Consider the following 18,615-nt stretch of genomic DNA (forward strand, 5'->3'; position numbering starts at 1 on the left):
CTTCTTTCTAGGCGGGCGCAGTTCAGCAGAAAGAAAACAGTTTGTACTTCAAAGTTAACGGGGTCTGTGGATCTTTTTACAGTCATGATGTTTGGAAAGAGAAGTTTGATTTTGAGGTGAACTTCAGTCAGGAAGACTCTTACAAATAAACATATAAGTATTAATTATAAATTCAAATAATCTTTGGACGACATGATCCATGTTTCTACAGGGGAAACCAAAAACTGTATTATACCCCCTGTAGCTGCAGCTGATTGATCAAGTAGGGCTTACAACATGTGTATTGCGTCATTCTTTATTGTGTTTCAACACAACAGTGCAGACAGAGTTCTCTAAATAATCCTCTAATAAAGGGAACAGTGGCAAAGTCCAAGTCTTGTTTAGAATTTATACAGCAGCTATTTAAGGCAGCAATCTGCAAAGAGAAATACTACCTTAAACTGTGCAAAGGCCGTAAAGATTGTGTACTCTTATATGCATGCTCATGTACGCATATATGTACTCTTATATGCATAACAGAAGCACAAACACAGACAGAAAAGCTGCAGGAATAACTGTCTTTTGGAAAGTTTTCAGAAATATCTTCTTGGACCTAAAAGTGTTTTTGTGATTGATTCTTATAGAAATATATGAAATATAATATACAGACATTCAATGTGATGCAGGATCAGGAGACATTGTAGGCCTGGGTCATGAAAGGATAATACAAACAATGACGCATTTAATAAAAAAAAAGAAAAAGAAAAAGTGATTTGCTTAAGCAAAATCACTTCATGTACTCATTTGTTTCAGTACGACCTGTTTAAGTCAGGAAGTCTCAGTCTGCGTCAGACTTTACAGAGCATTCTTATTCCCAACGCTCAACCATTTATCACATGCGAGGGGATGTTACGCCGTGGGATGAGAATGTGTTGTAGTTTAAGGAAACAAGCTGAACATAAAGTCGCAGTTTATGGCTCGCACTTCTCATTTCTCCTGAACTGAGTATCAAACAAGTCTGTACACTTTCTCTGTAAACTCGTGGCTGTTAGTGGTTCGTACCAAATCAATCCTGCCAAAGAGGGACACTAGACAGAGCAGGCCTCACTGGGCTGAAGGGGATGGGTGTGATAGCAGTGGCCTTTTATTTTTTAACAGTTTCATTTTCATATGTTGACAGAAGTTTTCATTTTCCCCAAAATGACTGTTGTTGTCCCCCACAAGCTGCTGTTGGGTCTAAAAGTAGACTAGGAGGCCGGCCCTCTCCTTTGGAACCAGCTCCCAGTTTCTGTACTTTGAAGATTGGATCTAAGGAGCTGGACTTCTTTAAGTTTCTTGAAGAAATGTTTCACTTTTCACCCGAGAAGCTTCTTCGGTTCTTAGACCAAATGGTGGAGAGTCCCTGGTATTTAAACCCTAGTGGGAGTTGTCCCTTAAGAGGGTCGTTGATCCACTGACTCATTACAATTTGAAGATTAAAACTTTCCTTTTTAATAAAGCCAATAGTTACAGCTGGATCAGGTCACTCTGAGCTCGGAGTTAAAACATGAAGAGCGATTTCAGTGAACTCTGAGCTGTAGGGCCTGCAGGTACAACCACACCAATTACAATTTATAATCTTGGCTCTTTTTATTTTCTGTTTTGTTTCCTCATTTGTCATACTTCATCCGCCTCATACCTCAAGCAGGTACGAACAGAACCAGCGAAACACACAGTTCATATATTTGCACACATTCCGATAAAAAAAAGAAAAACATGGCTTGATCGCTATCTCTGGCAGCCTGCGTGTTCACTCATCTGTACTGATTCAGCTGTCAGCAAGCTCAGACTTGAGAAGTGAGCCTCATTAGTTCTTCTTTTCTTTTCCCTTTACCCTCTACCCCGTCCTCTGAGCTCAGTCCCTATATGGTAAAAGCGTCACTGTCGAGTGACTGCACGGAAAATCTATCATTTGACTACCAAGTTAGAAAAAAAGAAACCACACACTGTACACTCGCAAAGACTGAAATTCTCAACTTTATCTGCTGTTCTGCGCTTGTTGGATTCGCTTGTACTTTGTGCAGAAGTTACAGCGCTCCCATGAAGTTTTCATTCATACAAGCAGGAAACAGTCGTCACCTGAAGAGGTTTTCTGTTGAGGTTTAAACACAAAAGGGAACTGTGTGTTTGCCGTGCAAACAGTCTTCTTGATTGCTTTGCATCCAAAGCATTTGAATGAGATTTTGGTTTGTTTCTGACAGCTTCCTGTGCGTGTGTGCACGGACCACAATGTGCCAGCTCAGAGCTGTGAGAGAAATGACACCTTGGCAAAAATGTCACTTATGTGAGTATTTGCGTTAACACCAGGCTAATATACCTACACATTTATGAAGAATCGTATCTCATTGCAATTACAATCAGCTTCCTCATTTCGGTACATTCTGGTCTCTGCTGCAGCTCTCGATTCATTCTGAGAGAATCAGGATGCTGCTGAGTCTTTTATGTGGCGACTTCTGCGTGCCGGTTTCACTGTAAAATTTAACCTTGTGAAAAAGCAGAAGAAGAAGAAGAAGAACACCGCTTCCACGAGGCAGCAGACCTTTCAAGGGGACAAAAAAAAATCGCATGCTTGACTTTTGCATGTTGAACTTGTTTCCCTTTACTCTCTACCCCGTCCTCTGAGCTCAGTCCCTATATGGTAAAAGTGTCACTGTCGAGTGACTGCACGGGAAATCTATCATTTGACTACCAAGTTAGAAAAAAAAGAAGCCACACACCATACACTCGCAAAGACTGAATTTCTCAAATTTATCCGCTCTTCTGCGCTTGCTCGTGTAGATGAACTGACCTTGTCAAACACAGGTGTAACTAGGTCCAGTACTCTACTATGTTACATAAGCAGTGTGCAAATTGGCTGTAATTTTTCATCCTACAAGACTAGCTATGAGCCCAGAGTCACCAAACGGCCTTCAACTTCTTTACTCTGGAAAGCGAGGGGGATTCACACGATTCCAGTAGTTTCTAAAACTAAAGACGAAAAAAGCTAAAAGAGAAGAAGAATTATTTTCATGAAGTAGCAAAACAACTACAGAGAAATGTGGATACATGAGTGTAATTAACCACATACAGACAGGACGACGGTATCAGCGATGTGATGGACAAAAACCGCAGATTATCAACAAGATCCGGCAACTCAAACAGCAACAGGCGAATAAGATAAGATAAGATAAGATAACTCTTTATTGTCATTGCACAGTCATACATAGTACAGTAGTACAATGAAATTGGAAAAACTGTCCTACGTCGGCACTACATATAACACAACACGACACGATATGACACATCACAACGTAACAAACAACACAACACAGTATATTAACTTAGTATAAAAAAGAAGAATAAGTGTATGTGTATTGCACACTGTTATTATTGCACATTAATTATTATTGCACCTTGTTATAAATATAAATATTATTGTTATCGTTTTAAACATTGTTACCTCCCCCTAAAAAGTCCAGGGAGGTATCCAGTCAGGTCAGCTATTTACATTGATCAGGGCTATTGCCCTGTTGTAAAAGCTGTCCTTGAGTCTATTTGTTCGGGACCTCAGCAGCCTGAACCTCCTGCCAGACGGCAGCAGCTTAAACACCCGGTGTCCTGGGTGTGTGCAGTCCCGTAGGATGCTGCGTGCCCTCTTGAGACAGCGAGTGCTGTACAGGTCCTTCAGGGAGGGAAGAGGATGTCCAATGATTTTTTGGGCCATGTTGATGACCCTCTGGAGTGCCTTTCTGTGTGCTGTGGTGCAGCTGGAGAACCACACACCGCAAAGCAGGTTAAACTAGTCTCAGCTTTCAGGTGAGTAACTGAAGCAACTACCTACCCATGCTGACTAACACATGACCAGGGTGATCAGATGTCCCTCTTTATGTGGGACTGCACAAGATTTTTATGCCTTTGTCCCCCTGCCCCCATATATCAAGACAGTGTCCCACATTTCACCAGCTCTGCAGGATGTGCACTTTTCTGGCTTTTACCCGGTGCATGTAAAGGAAGCAATACAGTCGGTCTAATGGGAAAGTCACCAAAAGTCACAGGTTTGCAGTTTTTAATAAATAAGATGGAAACAATCACAAAGAAATGAATCAGCAGTTTACACTGGCAAATGCAGTTTTTGTCTCTACGGTTTCACACAAGGCAAAAAATGGCATGGAGTAGCAGAGCACATCATAGCTGGCTGAAAAAATGCTGAAATTGTCAGATATGGCTTATAAAATATACAACAATGTATGGATTCATCCATATTGAAATCCAGCGATGATTACCAGACAGAAACGCAGCTGGAAGAACTGAAATAAAAGAGAATACAGGAGCGTATAAAGACCATACTTTAGTTTAGCTTTATGTTAGCATAGCATGCTAGCATTGCTGACATGTCCGATGTTGTCCCACATAAACATCGTGTTTGCACCCATTTCTTTTTTCTTTTTCTTTTCTTTTTTGGGGGAATCTGATCAGCCTACGCACAACAGATTGGGAAATATACAAGAAAGTTACCTGCACAACGTATTTAAACAGTGCATTGAAACGCCAACATTTTCCACACAGGTAAGCATTTTAATGCACCTGAAAATGGTGAGCATTCATGTACACTACACTCATGTGTCAAGCGACAACTCTGTCCCTGTCTGCACGATCCGACCAGGCCGACATTAGGCAGCATGGACATTGTTTTCCCAGCTGCGTGATGCATCCTAAAAGATGTAGCATTATCTATTCAGTATTGAAAAATTATCCATCCATCCACATTGCATATACTCATTCCAACTGCCTGCTTCTCATCAATACATCTTACTTACTCAAAAACTGACACAGACCTTTTTAATCCCGGCAGCGTCCAAACCGGTATGCTTCATCCTAAAGACTCTTATTAGATGTGTGCCCTGGTCAGGATTTGAACCCCAAACTCTTGTGCCAAAGATACTTTCCAGATACACTACTCATGCACCCAAGCAGAGATGGGCAGTAATGCGTAACTGTAATCTGATTACTTCTTTCAAGTAACGAGTAATGTAAGGGATTACTATTGCAAAAAAGTAATTAGATTACTGTTACACTCCAGTACATTTCCGTAAGCATGCTGCGTTACTGCGTTACTAAACCGTCGTGATTTTGTTTGTGAGAGTGTCTCATGACAGTGACGTACGAGCGTGCAACGTCCATGGTAACAGACGTGTGCAGATCACCAATGGATAATATGGAGTGCAGGAGAGAATACGACCATGCAGCGTTTACAGCGTGGAAGTACTGACATTACTTTGAGTTTGATTCCGTAAAAAGTGACAAAAACATTAGCGTCTGCTGTTCACTGCGTGGGAAGAAAACGTCTTTCTACAGCGAAAAATTAAACTTCAAATCTGAGCAAACACGGGAATGTGACATTCACAGAGAAACCCCCGGATCCCCCCACTGACATGACGGCTGCTGCACCGGGCAAACCTCCACCCGTCCCACTCGTGCTAAACAGGTGACAATAGATTTAAGAGCGACAGGACTCAGTGCTGCTGAGTCTTTGATTTTATTTATTTTACTCATATCTATTTGAAAGACTGAGTGTAAACACAAACCATTGTTTTATTTTATGTGTTGGAATCTGCAGGAAATGGGTTGAAATGTTAAACAAATTCTTCAAGTCAAAGAATGTTGCATATAATTTAATTTTTGCTTGATGCATAAAGTTAAAAGATTAAAACTAATAAAACAAGTTTTAAAAAGACAATTTTTCATTTGATTCAATTTTAAATGATGGATTATGGAGAAAAAATAGAATTGGGCTGAAAGGTCTGTTGCTTTATTACGTATTCACCCCGTGCCTTCTGAGGGGTAGATCTTAGCTATGCAGGGGTTACCACCACCCACACAGTGCACAAGGGCTATACATTACTGCACCGTGCTGTATAGAGTCACATTTACTGTCCATTTACTGTCCAGGAACATTGCAGTGGTCAAAATGATAACTGGGGGCATCAGAATACAGTCAGTGAGCACAATAACAAGGGCTGTAGCCATCTTTTGTATACAGTTTGTGTTCAAGCCCGAGAGACTTTACAGCAGAAACTATGTTTACAGCCTGATTTCAGCAGCAGGTGTAAGATCTGCAGAGTGAGAGAGCAGCAGAGCTGCAGGATATAAAGAACATATTCGACTCGGCTGGTTATGCAAGAAATGATCAAATGCTCCTTTTTAGAGGCTGAGATAAAAGAGGTCTCTACAACAGATCACTGTGTGAAGCTATGAATGATTTTAACATTAAAAAAAAACGAAAGACAAAAAAATTTATCTTGTAATCGATGTGGTTTAAAGAGCAGAGCCACTCCCATCCGTCTCATAAAGAGCACAGAGGCAGTTGACCTTTCGCTGTGACCTCTGTGGCCTTCACAAATGAATAACTGCTTTAGCAGATGTCACTGATCCACGAAGAGGCGAGAGTTATGGTTTAATTAAAAGGAAATAGACGTGGACGCCACATGAGCGACTGGAGCGATAGGAAGAGGCAGAACCGAGGGAGACGGCAGAACGCGGGTCAGCAGCAGCATTATGTAAGATGATGCTGTGGTTCGACACACTGGAGGGGGAGAGATACGTGTTGCCTAAATACAACTTGACTCGTTCACCCATTCACACAGATTCACACATGCACAAGCGTTTTTCTATCTGACGTTGCCCAAATGCTTAGCCGTGCACACTGGAGCAGCCAGGGATCGAAGCACCAACCTCCTCTACCTCCTGAGCTACAGCCACACCTACACATACTCTAATTGTTATTGGCACAGAGACCCAAGTAAGTGGATCTTGTTCTTCATGTGAATGACAACAAAGAGTCCCCGATATCCTCGATGTCCTCGGAGCCTCTTTTTGTCCCGACACATTTGAACCCAACGACAGATGAGCTTCGTAACAATTATTTTGAAATCATTTGAATAGCTTTTAATCTCCCGCCAGAGGCACAGGCATCCACAACCTTTTCTGATGAAGGCCCCGATGAAGACTTTCATATCTTTGCATGCTGACTCCACAGTCAGCAGCAAATACAACAGAAGAGCCAATTTGTTAAAGGCTTAAATAAGACACGCTGTACCTGCCACTCCCTCAGGAGGTTCAAATCACTGCCACAATTCTTAATGTATGAGTTCACAAAGCTACTTTTCTAATGTGTTTTATTTAATCAAATTATAAAACATAAATACTTCATTTCTTTAGGAACTGTTTGTTGAAATCTGAAGAAAAGTTAACACTTTTTCACATAAATGTTTCAGAGATGGGTTTGTTTAATTGTCTTTTATGAGCGCTGTGAGCTTTCATTTTCATAACGGTACAGTTTGTTTTCAGTCTCTTTGAATCTGTGTTGGGCCTTTAGACTGGAGATCTGACTGAATGGTAGCACTTGTATACAGTAAACAGTGACTTCAGCATTTGAAGTTCTGGAGAAGAATTCCCCTTATTTGTTTTGGATGCAAATTGTTTATATAGGGTGGCTTAGAAAGCTCGACACTCTGAAATGAACACATGCAAATAGACAAAACACAAGCAAGTCAGGAAAACAGCTTTACTAGTTTGGGAATCCAGCTGAATACAGGGAAGAGCAACATGCCGATGCTTCCTGTTTGTTTTAATCTACATTCCACAGCATCCTCTAGGATTCCCGGGAGATTAATATTTCGTGACTTTTCTTAAACTATTTGAAGACTTTGTAAAGTTTAACCATTTTAACCTCATCAGATTTGGGCTTTTGCATCTTTGCATCTCTTCCTCTGCTCGGTGTAGATCGGTCAGCCTTCTTTGAAATAGCGTCTCCAGCAGGAAGCCAGCTACATATTTCAACTTCCTCACACACAGGCACAGATAAGGACTTCTGCTCAGTTTCAATTCATGTTCAGCTGTTAACAGGGGCTTCCTAGAAATGCAGCAGTGGAAAGAAAAACTGAAATGACTCTCTTTATCATAATCTTTGCCATATCTCTTGTTTATTGCTGGCTGTAAGTCTTAATAGTTGTTTTGTATTGTCCCCGTGTTTCTGAGCCTCTTCAGCTTCTACATATCTGCTCTTCAGTTTGCTTCCTGTTTTGTTTTGGAGATTAGTTCCTCATGAGGCTTTCTGTGTTTATACTTCCTACTTTGTTCATTTCCTGCCCTTATTAGAGTCTGGTTAGGTTTACCTGTCCATTATTAGTTATATCCTCTGTCTTTCTTGGGCTCTTATCTCTATTCTTGTTGTTGGACTCGCCTGCTTCATCATGCAGGGCTGTTTAGGTAATATTTAACTGAGTATTAAGAAAAACATTCTGTATAGCCACCCCGCATTTCTTTATGTTTTACTAGGAAAATGGGGAATAGGTGCAATAAATGAGAAAAGATACACTGAAAAACAGTTTGTAAGGCAAACACAGAGTTCAGTATTTGGTATGACTGCCTGGGGAGGCTGGAGCCTGTCCCAGCTGTCTTGGAGTGAGAGGCAGGGGACACCCTGGACAGGTCGCCAGTCTGTCGCAGGGCTAACACACAGAGACAGACAACCATTCACACTCACATTCACATCTATGGGCAATTTAGAGTTTCCAATTAACCTGTCCCCACTAACTGCATGTCTTTGGACTGTGGGAGGAAGCCGGAGTATCCAGAGAGAACCCACAAACATGCAGACTCCACACAGAAAGATCCCAGCCTGATGGTGGAATTGAACTCAGGACCTTCTTGCTGTGAGGCAACCATGCCGCCGTGCTGCCCTGATTTTAACCAAACATGTCAAATTTAAATTCATCGCTCTGTCAGACCTGCTGACACTGATTTTAAGTCCAGTTCTTGTGTAGTGAGGCATACCTCAGCATTTTCTCCCTGTTTCCTTCTTTACGAAGGGTCAGTGTGTCTTTGTCCCGTTTCCCTCCCCTCAACTCCAGCTGGTCGTGCAGGCGGCCGTCCCCCCTGAGCTTGGTTCTTTGGGAGGTTTCTTCCAGTTAAAAACAGTTTTTCCTTCCAACTATTGCCAAGTGTTTGCTCAGAGGGGATTGGTTGCTTGTTGGGGTTTTCTCTGTATTATTGTCTTTACCTCACAGTATAAAGCACCTTAGGACAATTGTTATAAATAAATAAATAAAATAAAATTGAACTGAACTGAATCAGCTGAGAGTCCAGATGTATCTACTGTAGATCGTTTTTACACCAGCTGCTTCTTCTTTTGTCCTTCCCTTGTTCAGTTTTCTGCTAACAGCTCTTTGGGAATCACCTCGTTGGTGCAAAAATACTATTTTATTTCTGTGACAGTGTGCTGTGTTAGGTGTTTTCTGTAGAATCATCTCAAAATGGGAACAAATGATGTGTTTTTCAATTTAAAATTGATTTCTTGTAGGTTTTCACATTTTCATCCTTTGTTAGGTGCTTTTCTTTCTGTTTTTACTTGAATGATTCGTAGGTCAGTAGATGGCTTAACAAACAAAAGAAGACATTCCTCTGCAAACGAGGAACGAGGTCTGGGCTGAAAATCAGTAAAAAAGCAGCTGATGTCCAAAGAACATTTTTGAAAGACCTTCAGAAAACTGGAGAACTGTTGCTCGAGGCCGCTTTTTAAAAACATTACAAGAAAGTCTGGCTCCTTGGAAGTGAAATACAAAGAAATGAGGGGGTACCTAAGGAGATTTGGACAGTGCTGTTCGTTTCTGTTTTTCACCCACCAGCCTTTCCTCGGACCTGTTCCAGAAAGCAGAAGCAGTTTACTGAAAGAAGTAGCGCTAACTTAAATCCCAGGTCAGTTGCCAGGGTGACAGACTTTGTGAAGCTAACCTGTTTGCTGGCAAACTCAACAAGATCTCAGCTTCTTTCACACTCCTGCCTTCCTGCGGAGCCTGGTGGAGTCGTCTGACACATACACTTGCTATTAAAGCACATACAGGAATGCATGAAGCTGAAGAAGCTTCATTACTCGTGCACTCGTAAATTTTTAACTCAGATTCAAAACGTTTTCCTTCAGTATATTTTTTAGCCTGATTAAATGTTCATACAAAAGGTCTTTTGGAGGCTGATCAGTGATCCAAAATTTGCATCCAGACTTTGTTTATAGCGAGGAGCAGCGCTAATCCACACATCTCCTTACGTGGAACGCCTGACTCCAAGCAGCTTTGGTGACAATGACAACAGACATTTGCTTACTTTGCCCAGCTGTCTACTGTGGCTGTCTTTAACTGTGACTGAGATGAAAAGCAAACTAAATTTTATAAGAAACAAGTGTAACAAATCTGCACCTTTTTCTTTAGTTTTCTGTAAATCAGACTGGATTTTGCTCACATTTTGCTAGTGAGGGAGGATTCAGGGTCACCTGGTCCAGCCCTAACTATATGCTTTAGCAAAAAGGAAAGTTTGAAGCCTAATCTTGAAAGTAGAGATAGTGTCTGTCTCCTGAATCCAAACTGGAAGCTGGTTCCACAGAAGAGGGGCCTGAAAACTGAAGGCTCTGCCTCCCATTCTACTTTAAGTTCATAAAGATGAAATGAATATTGACTATCTCCATCGATAACAACAATCTGTTTAAATTTTTCCTTTCATATATTTTGGTTTCACCACCTTGTCTTTGTGTCATGACTTGTGCTTTAAGCTCTATTTGTGTAAAGCAGAGTTGTTATATCATTTTTTTTTTTTTTTTTTTTTTACAACAAGTCATTATTTATTTAAAAAAAAAAAAAATCTTTTTTTTTTTTTTCTTTTTTTTTTGCCTGTCCCGTTTGGCTCTTTTGCCCTCAGAATTGTTGTCTAAAGGCAAAGAAAGATGCCCAACGGATTTACTTTACCAAATTGACCATCCCAGCCTTGCCGTAATGGTCCATTTGATTCACCTTTTATTGTTTATTTTATTTTCACTTACTGAATACGGGACAGACTTGACTGGGGGAAAGAAGGGGAGAAAGAAAGAGGGAAAGAGAAACAGCTGAGAAGAGGGACGGGGGAGAAGGGCAAAAGACAAAAACCAACAGAATGAGCAGAGAAAAAAAATGCATATATCGATCACCTGGATCACCTGCTGAGAAAGAAAAAAGAAAGCAAGCAGAAGAGAACAAGAGTAATAGAATAAACAACATCACAATGATATATGGGAATATGACAGTAAATACTAAATATTAAACATTATTGTGCAGCACATAAGATCAACAGAACACAGTGTGCTTTGAGGTAGGAGCCAAAAAGGGTGTAGTTTGTGGGTGTGATCACCCGTGTGTACACCTGTGAGCATGGACGCGCTTGTTTTTTGTTTTTTAAAAGGTTCCTTCATGTAATAATCTGCTAGAGGGTGTGGGGGGGCCACAGCCCCGTCCTCCAGGGCGTGAAGCAGGTGTGGAGGAGATCAAAACTCCAGACATCCAGAGGCCCCCAGAACACAAGAGACCAAGGAAGACCAACAGAGGGGCAGCCGCGCCACTGTCCCAGAAAGAGCTGAGGAGAGTCCCAGATGAGGGCTCACTCAGCAGCTGCGGAGCAGAAGCCAGGGGGAGTTGCAGTGACGCGCCCGTGAGCTCCGCCGGCAGCCAGCTGCGCCTGAGTGACCGAGCCCCAGGCCGAGAGGCCGGGGGCACCCCACCTCCGAAGTGGCCCGAGCGAGCCCCAGGCTCCAGGCCCCGATAAGCGGCCACCAAGGAGTGAGCCGGTGTGTACCTGGACGCCCATCCCCGGACACAAAGAACCACCAACGCACCGATGTCTGAGGGGGTCCGCCACTGGCAGGGGAAGTGGTGGTAGGGGGAGATAGGCCTCCAAACCTTGGAGGGCCTGAGATGTCCCCAGAGAGGTGGCGTCTGACACCCAACCTGACATATAGACACAGACATACAGGCACACACAGACACAAACATCCATTCCCACCCTCATGCTCTCATATGCACTTACTCCACACTCAACCAACGTGGAGACAGACATAAAGAGACGCTGTACACACGATCACACTCCCCAAGCGTACTCTACAAACCGGGTCTAGGTGCCCCCGCCCCTGGAGGGGGGAACTGCACCCAGACCCAGGTGGTGTTTCCCTTTTCCCTGCGGTGGGGGGAGGCAGACCACCCCGACTCCGCAGCAGCAGGAAGGCTCCACACTCCAGACCGCAGTCGGACGGCCAACTCCTCCTCCTAGTCCTAGCCCCCCTGCTCCAGCAGGTCGCAGAGAATGGGGGTGAGAGAAGACTCCAAACCTCCCTCCACCCGCTCATTGTAATGTTGATGCATGTGTGTTCTAAGGTGCATTTAAAACCCAGGAGGGCTTGGAGCTACCTGCCAGAGAGCAGTAGGTAAGCGCATAGTCCCTCCTGCTAGCCCTCAATGTCTACGTGTATTTAAAATTGAGAGGTGGGCAACGATGCCAGGGGTGAGGTGTACACCCTGATGGTACTTTGGACTCCGTGTATCGTGCCCACCCCCAAGATCCTATATGTATGTGTAATGAGAGTGTGAGTAATATGAATGTCTAAGTTGTGGGATAAAATTGAGGCAGAGGCAGCCAGAAGGGGATAGAGGGGGGGGGGGGGTAGCCTCCTCTGCACCCTGGTGACATACCCCTACTCCAAGGCCCTGCATGTGTGGGTGGTTGTGGTGGAGCGGGAAGAGGGAGGCAGCTGGAGATGGGGAGGGAAGGAAGGGAGGGGCAATTGACCCCTCCCTGGGGCCAGCTCCCCCGCTGACCTTTCATATATTTTGGTTTCACCACCTTGTCTTTGTGTCATGACTTGTGCTTTAAGCTCTATTTGTGTAAAGCAGAGTTGTTATATCATAATAATTACTGGAACTGTATTTTTGCCTGTCATGTGACAGGTGATGAACTGATGATCGGTGGTGATAGAGAAGCAACAACAGACTGACATCACAGCAAACAGACGCCTGACTGTCGGCCTGTGTTCAGTGTAAAGGCCCTCTGTAAACAGATGCTCATTTGAGGTGGGAGAATGAAGCGGCCCTCAGCTCGTTAGTCTCTGACAAAGATGTCTCTGTGCCAACGCCGCGCAGCGCTGGCACACAGTAGGTCTGAGGACAGACTCATTCACGCTCGCATTCCCCCCTCTGTCTCCCTGTCTTTGCTTTTCACATGGCCTGGAAGAATCTGAAAAGAGAACCGCCCCACCTCCCACCCCCGTTTGCTTTGCTCACTCGTGTAAATTTCGATCTCCATGCTCCCCTCGCCCCCCTTCTTCGGCCTCCCACCAACCATTATCTCTCTTCCCTCTTTTCGTCTCAGTATGATGAGGTTTCCAACATCTTCCTGGTCTATATTTCATTTACGCTTCCAGAAAGGCCGTTCTTGGGTGACAAGAAACCAAAAAGAAAAAGAAAAGCTCAGAGGTTGGAATGTCTCATGTTTGTAATCTGAAATTCAAATAATAGTCTCGGACATGCAAAAGTGATCACTGGGTATAAGTAAAGGGCTGCACCACCTGATCCAAGACCAAAGATTGTCTGTAGACCGCAAGCAGGCATTCGTCAGCTGTTAGATGTGGTCGGCTGGAATTACTTACATTGGCCCAAATGTAGCCCAGCCACATCTAACACCACAGTTACTTTGACTGAGGATCACTCATCAGAGTTCTGCAGAGACGCAGACTTATGACCCTCAGGGGGCTGAGAAAGTCTCCGAATCCTGAGCCACATATCCAGTTTCTGACTCATCCCTGCAGTGGAACATCTCATATTTATCATTTTTGGCACTGTCCTTAAAAAAGCTTTTCAAATGATGATTACATTTTTAAAATCTGTTAATTAACTGGTATTCCAGCTATGGAACGCTGGTTGGTTTCCGGTGTTCCTGGGAAATACTTGCTGGCTTCTACAATGGGAACATGAAAGTGACAGAGCTGTGAGGATCCTGCTGCTAATAAGAGTTATCACTACACTTATTACTGATTGAGGCTACATTTGGAAACACTGACACCACTTTAAAACGATGGAAAGCATAAAACATGTGGTGTGGCAGAAGATGAGTTGAGATGAGGATTTGTGTAGAGCAGATGAGTTCATCGGGAGTAACACGAGCTCCCTCTCTCTCCCAGGGTCCCTGCCTGCCTCTTTCTCTCAGATGTTATCACACAGGCATCTGAGTCTGTTTGGATTTAGGCCTCCGAGCTGTGACGAACCAAATGTTCAATCAGTCCAGCAGCACTTACAACAAACTGGGACAAAAGGAGCCAAACGTTAAAAGCTTTAATGGAAAACTTCAAACTAAATGTCTCGCAGAGTTTCTCTGAGTCTGAGATCCGCACTGATGCAAACCGTCTGAGCCTTTCAGTGTTCAGAGACGCTTGTGGTGTGTTTAAATTTAAAGCTGGGTTGTTTTTAAGAGCAGCCCTATAAAATAACCAGCAACCACAGCTACCTGGGAATAAGCAGGAAACAAATGAGAAACTTCTAGTTAATTATTAGTTAATCAGTAACTGCTGATAAAAATGTATCCAGATGTAAAGTAGCTAATCATTAGTTAAGGGGGACCTGTTTAGCTCTGTACCTTTGTTCTTAGTGGTTTCACATGATACACTGTAACTTTCATATGCAGGGTCTTGGTGCCTCAGTCCATGTCTGAACACACTGCTTTAGCTTCCTTCACCCTCACGTTAAAACAACTTTATTCTGAAGGGCTCCCACTCCACACTGCAGTTCCCCACATAACCACATCATGGATATCTCCCGTCCCGTCCAAAAGGAGAAAAACCTGTCTGAACAGAAAAAGAGGCCGAGGGATTACCCGCACAAACGGTGACCTGATTCCTTATTAAAATATGAGCGTGACAGAAAACAAGGAAACACGCAGTAAGTTCCCTTTTATGATTACGTAGTTGTTAAACAACTTCAGAACAAACTGGGAGCTAGTTTGATTCCTAATGGATAACTACACAGCAGATAATGATGATTTACTACATGAGACGAATTGACAGGCACTATTAACTTATGACTCATTCAAAAGAAACTTTATACGCACATTATGTGTTAGAGACAGATCTCAGTTGTTCTCACTTTCCTGTTTAACGTGCAGTCATGTTAAAAATAAAAGTTTCGATTCTAAAGTTTTACATATAAGGACAGAAATAACAATCGTGTGCTGCAGGTTTGTCACATGGTTGTGGAGGATTTTTGGCCCACTCTTCTTTACATTGTTGGCTCAGTTCACTGAAGGTTGCAGCACACAGCATCTCAGTCAGGTTGAGGTCTGGACTCTGGCTCCACCATCTTTTCTTTTTCAGCCGTCCTGTTGGAGATCTGCTGCTGAGCTTGGATCACTGTCCGTTGATGACTCGGTTTGGTCTGAGCTTTAGCTGCGGGACACGCGGCCTCACATCTGACACTTTGGTATACTGTGACTGCAAGGAGGCCAACTCATCATCCCTCCACCGCCGTGCTGACAGCTGGTATGAGGTGTTTACTTTTCTCCAAAGGGACAAAGGACATTCCGAAGGACATCTTCCTGGTAACCCTTCCAAACAAGCCATGTTTGTACAGCCTTTGTCTAATTGTACTCTCATGAACTTTAACCTTTAACATGCTAACTGAGGCCTGAGATGGAGCTCCTTGCACAGGCCGACCTTGGGGTGAATTTGCTGGGACGTCCACTTCTGGAAAGTTTGCCAAGTGTCTTGAATGCTTGGACATGGCCTGCTTCTGCAATTTGATTTAGTTTTTGTGAAATACATAAATAAATATGTAATGTGTTGTAACTCGTCTGAGGTTGTTTTTATTTATTATGTTCCAAAACATAAAAGTATGAAGTGTTATGACACTGGAATAGTCCGAATCATTACTTGAGCTGTTAAAAGGCAGGAACTGATGTTTAAGAGGTGAATAATTAAAGAATAATTAATTTTCAAAGAGACAACAGCATCATGACATAAACATTTAGATATGTGGGGTGAGTGGAGGACAATTCCTGCCTCTCTCTCTCTCAGAGCACATGACTTGTGTGGGCTGCTGTGTTGAGGAGGTCTGAAGAATGCAGGAAGGACTGGAGTGCCAGCTCTGCAGGGACTGATCTGACGGTCCTTGTTCAGACTCCTACAGTCCTGCATGCTGGTACAGTGGCTCAGTGCTTAGCAGTTTGCTCACAGTAAGAGAGAGCTGCGTTCAAGCTCGACCCGTCTGTGTGGAGTTTGCAGCTTCTCCTGTGTTTGTGCAGCTTTTCTCGCAGAGCCCCGGCTTTTCCTGTTATCAAAAATATCCTCAGTTAACGCTGCTTGTCTTGGCCAGGCACACTCCAGAAAAGGAGTTGTACTTCCTGGTTACAGGAACATTTACACACACGCACAAAAAAAAATCCCTCTCTGAAAGAAAGCGATAGATGCTTGTGCATGCTTTTACCTTTGGCCCCCTCCGCTTGGAGCTGTCAGAACATGCGAGACACAAAAGTGAAAGGAAGAAGAGGCCAACAATCGCAACACCACTGTGGAAGTCACTGTGCACAAAACTGAACCAGTGCAATTCTAACAAACTGTTTTTCTTTTTTCATTTGAGCGTTGTTAATTAGTCGGACTGAAGATTTTAATTAAAAGGGAATGGGTCATGGTTCTCGTGCACTGTGGGGGAAAAGTAGGAGCTCTCCGGAGGAGTAAAGTCCATAAACACTCCGGTCCATGATCCGGTATTTGTGCATAAAGCTGTGCTGTGGGTCTCTAACAAAAGCTCCGAATGAGAAATGTTTGACTCATTTCAGGCTTGTTTTATTTATTGCTGTGTTGGTGTGAATGTTCCTGTGGAGGGGTCATCTGCAGCCGAGACTCTTTTACCTACATGTCTGGAAATCTCTTGGGGGTGTGGGGATAAACATAATCCAGCAGCCGAGGATCAGAGGGGGAAATCCCCCAGCAAATCAGCAAATACCAAAATCACCTTCTTTAAACCGCCAAACCAAACCAAAACCTTTAAACCAACCAAACACACAGATCCAAACTGGTTTTTTTACTCTTGGATCTGTATGGTGTCACTAAGAGGTGATTTCCTGTCTGTGGCACAGAAGCCCCACCCACCCTCTTCTATTTAAGGGCCCTTTTTTTTTTTTTTTTTTCTTTTTTCTAAATGACATCAGAAACAGCAGTATGCGACATTACGTGATGGCAGAGCTTCAGTTCATCCTTTGTCATTTTTTTTTTTTTTTAAATAAATAGGACAGGGGGAATGAATGAGAGAAAGAGGGGGAGAGAAAGAAAGAAAACCAAAGGGGAGAAGAGACGGTGAGAAGGGGGGGGAAGAGAGAGAAAAAAAAAAAAGAACTCCTGGGTCACCTGTATGGAGAAAAAAAAAACAAACAAAAAAAAAAAACAAACAGAGGAGACAGCAAACAACAAAGAGCAACATAATAATAGAGAAAACAAAGCACCATCACAATAAACTAGCTAGTCATAGATATCAATATTTACTAAATAATAAACGATATTGTGCAGCACGCAAGATAGACAGCGCACAGTGTGCTTTGAGGCAGCAGCCAAGAAAGCTTTAGTCCGCGTCTGTGAATACCCATGTGTGCATACCTGTGTGGATCAGCATGCTTGCATTCCAAAGGTTTCTCCATGTAATGATCTGCTAGGGAGTGTGGGGGGGCCACAGCCCCGTCCTCCAGGGTGTGAAGCGGGTATGGAGGAGATCAAAACTCCAGACATCCAGAGGCCCCCAGAACACAAGAGACCATGGAAGACCAACAGAGGGGCAGCCGCGCCACTGTCCCGGAAAGAGCTGAGGAGAGTCCCAGATGAGGGCTCGCCCAGCAGCCGCGGAGCAGAAGTCAGGGGGAGTTGCAGTGACGCGCCCGTGAGCTCCGCCGGCCCCCAGCTGCGCCTGAGTGACCGAGCCCCAGGCCGAGAGGCCGGGGGCACCCCACCTCCAAAGGGGCCCGAGCGAGCCCCAGGCCCCAGGCCCCGACAAGCGGCCGCCAAGGAGTGAGCCGGTGTGTACCCGGACGCCCACCCCCAGACACAAAGAACCACCAACACACCGACACCTGAGGGAGTCCGCCACTGGCAGGGGAAGTGGTGGTGGGTGGAGATAGGCCTCCAAACCTTGGAGGGCCTGAGGTGTCCCCAGAGAGGTGGCGTCTGATACCCAACCTGACATATAGACACAGACATACAGGCACACACAGACACAAACATCCATTCCCACCCTCATGCTCTTTAAAGAGGGAGGAGCTCGAATCGCTTATGTCAGACACATGAAGAACTGTGGGGCTGCACCCAGCACCAGCATAAGATTAAACTAAACTATGAATTTACAAAACTAGAAGAATCCCTGTATGGAGTTAGCGCTGAGCAGAGCGGGTCCTCTTTAAAGCAGCGCCACAGCCTCTGTGTTGGGTCTATTTTAAGCAGCATTCACACAGAGACGTGGGGAAAACGCTGACAACCGTTTAAAACCTTGTGGGCAAGAGAACTGAAAATAAAGGAAGAAACTTTATTGCACTACACAACAGACACATGTGGTTCCTCCTTGTATGACTTCATTGACCTGCTGTAACAAGTCTGCTGTGATAAAGGCCCATCCACTCATTTTTAAGGCAAATTAATCTATATCTTAAGAGAATCAGCTTCAACACTGTGGTCCCAGCATGCCTGTCTCAACTCGCCCAAACTCCCACACACGCTGATGGTGAAACATCTCAAATTGCATC

This window comes from Maylandia zebra, linkage group LG7, assembly GCF_041146795.1.
Source record: "Maylandia zebra isolate NMK-2024a linkage group LG7, Mzebra_GT3a, whole genome shotgun sequence".
NCBI lineage: Eukaryota > Metazoa > Chordata > Actinopteri > Cichliformes > Cichlidae > Maylandia > Maylandia zebra.